Source organism: Natrix helvetica, assembly GCF_964273705.1.
Source record: "Natrix helvetica genome assembly, chromosome: 7".
NCBI classification, from domain to species: Eukaryota; Metazoa; Chordata; class Lepidosauria; order Squamata; family Natricidae; genus Natrix; species Natrix helvetica.
In genome coordinates, this window is record NC_138558.1 from 48,539,165 (window position 1) to 48,545,164 (window position 6,000).

The window sequence follows — 6,000 nt, forward strand, 5'->3', positions numbered from 1 at the left end:
GACTGGAAGTTCTGGGGGGAAATGACAAAGTTTTACTTTTAATTGAGTATAAAACTGGTGAGAACTTAAAGCCAGTTTTCCAATAAGTCTGTACCAATTTGATATGTCCCAATAAAATGTTCTTTGAAGAATATGTTTGCCACGGAGTTCCCATTGAAGGGATGTGTTACTTGAAACCTTTACAGGATATTTAAAAAGAACAAAGAGACACAATTAGATATAGAAAATTCTAACCCACTTTGTCAAGTCTACAAATGCTGAACAATGCAAATACCTTTTTTTTTTTTGAATAAAATTTTATTGGTTTTTCAAGATTTATAGGGAAAAGGGTAAATGGACAGGTATACAAATTTTGGCAGTTGCAAAATGTGTGAGGCCCCCCTCCCTCCATACCCATAGTATACATTCATATATAATGCATTAGTATATAATTGATTACAATCAACATATTAGTTCTATTATTAAATTCAATCAAATTAAACATTACAGTATAAAATCCAAATATAATTCCATTTTCACTTTCGGTCAATTTATAATAATATGATTTTCTTGTTTATTTTTGTGATCTGAGTCTTCTTGCTATTGCCCCATCTCCCTCCACTGGCAGAGCTCTGGCCCCTCCCGTGTCCTGCGTGTCCGTTGTAATGTCTGGTGGTTTCTCTAGGAGTGTTTTATTTTTTTCCATAAAGACCTGCGCCTCTATGGGTGAATTAATTCTAATTCTTGTCTCCACCCAGAATATCAGCATACCTTCAGGCATCAACCATCTAAACCACACCCCTTTCTGGTATAATTTATTCGCTAATTGCGAATAATTTTTTCTTTTTTCTCTAATCTTCTTAGGGATCTGCTTCAGAATGGTTATCTCCATATCATGATATGTCAATGCTTGCCCCCTTTGTACACCCAGAATTTCATCTCTTGTGCTTTTTCTAAGGAATTTAATGTGAACCTCCCTGGGTACATTGTGTGTTCTAGCATAAGCTGAGTTCACTCTATAAACCAGATCTATATCCCACCCCATCTGTTGTTTTTCTTTGTGTGTGAAGTCAGCCGGAATGTTTGTCATGATGTCCCTTATATTTTCCCCATCTTCTTCTATGACATTTTGAAATCTAAGATAATAGGACATTCTCTCAAATTCTAATTTCATCTGTTGGATGTCAAGATCTTTGTTCCCTTTCTGCACCGCTTCCACCCCCCCCTCACCTCCTCCACCCCCCCTTCCACAAGATCCAGTCTCTGTGAGTTCTTATAAATTTGGGCTTGATTTTCTTTTATTTCATCTTTCATTTCCCTTAGCTGTTTCTTAATTTCCTCCTGGCCCTGTAAAATTTGTTGAAGCATTTGTTGAAAGTCCATCTCTATAGTCTTAGGTTGCATCAGTTCTGTTATCTTTGACTGTGTGGCTGGACTGGATGTTACAGATGTTGGAGCAGACGTGGCAAAGCCAGGTTTCCCAGGAGGTGGTCTTTTGGATGCCATCCTTTATAACATTAGAAGTTCAGTCCATATATAAGATAAACAGTTAAAAAGGAAGGGTAGCCAGGTGAGGTCCGGGAGCAGAAGAACCAGGCAGAAGAGAATCTCTCTAATAAGTCTGGCAATAGATGAAAGGTTTCCCCTAGAAAGTTCAAAAAATACCAATCCACAAGAGATTCCTCTGGGAGACACGGAGACAAAGACCGGAAGCCTGAATTTTAAAGGTGGAGTCAGGTTTCACAATTCATAAAGACAACGGAAGTGTGCCATCTTGCCCTGCCAGTTTTGGGCACAGAGGCATAACAAAGTTTTTAAAAAGTTCCAAAAGTCCACAAATCACAGTAGAAAGTAAAATTAAGTTGAAAAGAAAATCATCTCAGCCTGGGTGAGGCTTCATTCGTTGGCTCTCCCCCCTCCTCCTTCCCCGGGGGCTGAGAGCAAAATTATTCCTCGCCGCTTGTCCAAGGGGGGGGGGAAAACCCCCTCCCTCCAGCCGCGCCTCCAGAATACTCCGAAAGTTATTTTAAAGTTATTTTATAACTAATTCTTCGTGTAAAATAAGGCATGAAGAGAGAAGCAACCTCACCGCACCGCAGCTGCTTCCTTCAATTGCTTCATTCTCCAGACGGCTTTAGCGAGGCGCGAGGCGCAGAAACGCGAGGCGCCCTCCGATCTAGCTCCCCGGTGCCTTGGGCGCGCGAGAGACCTCCCGCCGGCCACCGCCGCTGCAGGAGCTCCCCGCGATGCCGCCCCTCCGGCAGGACCCCTCTGAGGGGTGTCCTGTGCCCCCCAAGGAGTGGGGAAGCCCACCGGAGAGCCGGAGCGGGCAAAGAGCTGCCCGTCGCCGCTGCCGCCGGAACCGGAACTCCAACAATGCAAATACCTTAACGGTATCTTTAGAATATAAATCTGCTATCAGCTTTTATAATGATGATGATTTGAATATAGCCCTCCCAGTGCAATTGAAACAAGAGTGGCAAGTAAATTTACAACTCTTAAGAGTTCACATTTGGGACTTTTTCTTCATGGATAGTAACAAGGTTGAGAATTCTTTGGGGAAAAAGATAATAGACATCTCAGAGAAGGAGTCTATTCTACGAGGAAGTGTTCCAGGTTAATTTACAATGTCTAACAGAACAACTTTTTCATGGGTTTAAATAAGGCTAAAAATGTCTTAAGTAAAAGGGACTTGATAGACACTCCTGAGAAAGAAAAGATTTCATACTATGAAGATAAAGTGGAGGGAGTGACTTAAATTTAATAACTTAATTATTTAGGTTGGATTTGTATAAGTTTGATATACGGTATGTATTGAAAGTAAGATTTAATGTACTTTTGTATCTATAAAATGAGTTTGTAAATGCATGTCTTCTGTCTTTCTACATAATGCTAAATAACTCCCAAAGTTTGTAAAATACCATTAAATTTGAAAATAAGAGAAGAAAAATATTTACTCCATGAGGATAAACTCGAGGGAGAGATTTGTATTCAATGAGCTAATTGAAGTTAATTGGGCTTATATTGGTGTGATATTTATAATTGAATGAAAGCTCTAACATAGTTTCATGTTTGGGCTATGGATTAAAAATGAAGGTTTTTTTACCCTTTATATATAACATTTAAGGATGTGGTGGCTCAGTGGCTAAGACACTGAGCTTGTTGATCATAAAAGTCAGCAGTTCGGCGGTTCGAATCCCTAATGCCTTGTAACAGAGTGAGCTCCCGTTACTTGTCCTAGCTTCTGCCAACATGGTAGTTTGAAAGCACATAAAAACGCAAGTAGAAAAATAGGAGCCACCTTTGGTGAGAAGGTAACAGAGTTCTGTGCGCCCTCAGTGTTTAGTCATGCCGGCCATATGATCATGGAGATGTCTTTGGACACACAAGAAGACCAATTTACAGTTTTAGAAGACAATTGTTGTACCAACAGTGATATAGATCAGTGAAACACACAAAGCACAAAAGCTCAACCTGTTCCATCAACTTTGCCTATGGAGAATTCTGGGCATCATTTGGTGTGAACATATCCCCCAATGAGGAAATGTTGTGCCTGAGTGGATCCAGGAAGTGGAAGAAGACCATTGCGACTGAATGTCAAATATACCTAGCTGGCCATATTCTTTATTTGCAAGAACATTGATACCTAGAAAATGTTGCACAATGGCAGGTACCAGAGGGAATGCAGAGGCAGGATAGACTACACAAAATGTGGCATCAGACATTTACATATAGTGGATATCAATTGGGAAGATTCCGAAGACCAAGAAAAAAACCAAAAAATGAATATCACTGTTTTAATGACCATGCAGCAAGTACTCACAAATCCAGCAACAAAACAAAAGAGATTCATGGGTATCACTTTTTCTGTTGCTTTCTTCACAATTTCTACAGTATACTGAAGAGAACAAGAACAACACTGCATTCTTAAAGTGGATTAATGGATAAAGATACTCTATCCAGATATTAATAGATATTATATACTCTGTGTGTATGTGTGTGTGTGTGTGTGTGTGTGTGTATAATATTACATAACTAAAAATCAGAATAGAAACCTGTCCACCTGAGGCACCATTAATTGGGTTAATTCCTTCCTATTCCTATGATTTCTAAAACTAAATAGATCAATCTTCACAGGCCATAATTTCAGAACAGATTTTATATAATGTTGTAGAGCACATTTGTACATAAAAATAGTTGGAATCCTAAATCAGAATCATAATTATTAGCAATAGTTAAAGTAACATTTTCTTGCTTGACATAAAATTGTGGAGAAAAAACTGTGGCTAGCCTAATTGAAAATTGAAAATTCACGTAGAAAATATTTTACACAAATAGCTTACACACAGTTTGTATCAATGAACTAGAGAACTGCCTACTATTCTAATTCTCTTTGAGAAGTAAAATCAAAATCGGAACATTGCTGTTTCTGAAAACACCAAATTTAGCATCATGTAGTTTTCTTTTTGTTAGGCACCATATCAGAGATGTACGTACAGTAAATCTGAAGGTCTATAGAGTGTGCCCTACTGACTTTCTACTGCATTTTATTTCTTCTTGGTCAAAGGATGGACAGATTCCAGGCTTGTAGGAAAATCAAGCAACATATTATGCCTGTAGGGATGTTGTTTACCTCTCTTACTCAAAGGTGAACACTGCTCACCAGCATTGCCAAATAGACCCACACATTAGAACTGTCTAAGGACTGCAAACTTGCCTTGAGGCCAGATTTTCAGTTCAGAAAATAATCTGATCTATTTGTCTTGCCTTGGGGTGATGGAGTGAAGGAGGGAAAGGTGGAGTCATTCATTCTAACGTTCTGTAATACTAAAAATCTAATGCCATGGTCTTCCATTACCTAACACGAGAAAATACAACTGCAATATTTAGTTTCTTATTGTATTGTGATAGGAACATTGAATATGGTATATGAAGAAAATTATTATTCCAATTAGATAAACAACATTGGAAACCAAGGATTTCCTGAACAATTTTGGGTATATTGTATAGATTTTGGGCTGCTAATCATGAAAACAATCTGTAGCTTAATCTATCTTATATTGTTTTATAGAAATCTCTGTTTTTACACAATGCCAATGTACATTCTTCAGTACATGTTGGCTATACTGCTGACAGGAAAAGAAACATACAAAAATATGGAATAAATGTTGAAGCACATGTAGTACATCAACTACAACTGAAATATCTGTGCAGCTCTAAAAGTAGTGTCTCTGCTGCTTGGAATACAGCTCGTGTATGCCAAGTGTTGTTATTATACATGCAAATGGGACAGCCATGCAAGAGAGTTGAATTATATTTTTTAAAAAATTGCCACTCAGAAAGAGTTTACTTCCAGGACAGAAAAATGTGGCATATAAATCAGTTGTTGATCTAACAAAAATACTTTTGCCACTACTTCACATAAAACTTGGATTGATGAAAACTTTTTTGAAAGTGATGAAAAAGGATAGGTGAAGGTTTTCGTTTTTTGAAACAGATGTTTCCAAGTACAATTAATGCCAAGATTAAGGATATTATTTTTGTTGGTCCATATCAGATACATCATCAATGACAAGTGGTTCGAAGAGTTGGACCATAGAAGTTGCCTGGAAAGCATTCAAGAATGTCATTGGTAATTCTTGGAACTTTCTTGGAAACTGCATTCAGCTGGTTGACAAACTTATTACAACCTACAAACCATGAAATCCAACACTTCAGTGATAATTTATTTTCTACATTCACACTTGGATTTCTTCCAAAAATACAGGTACAGTGAGTGATGAACACGGTGAAATTTACTCCAGCACATTGCTGCAATGAAAAAAACAGTAACAGGACAATTGGAATCCATCAATGCTGGCTGACTATTTTGGTCTCCACAGCAAGATGCATTGGACACCAAGGACAAATGAAAATCAGCAGCAAAACCCTTTTATTCCTGCTGATCTCATGCAATGGTTGGAAACATTATGTGATTAAATACCTTATAGACATTAAAAGTTAATTTCATATTTCTCAATA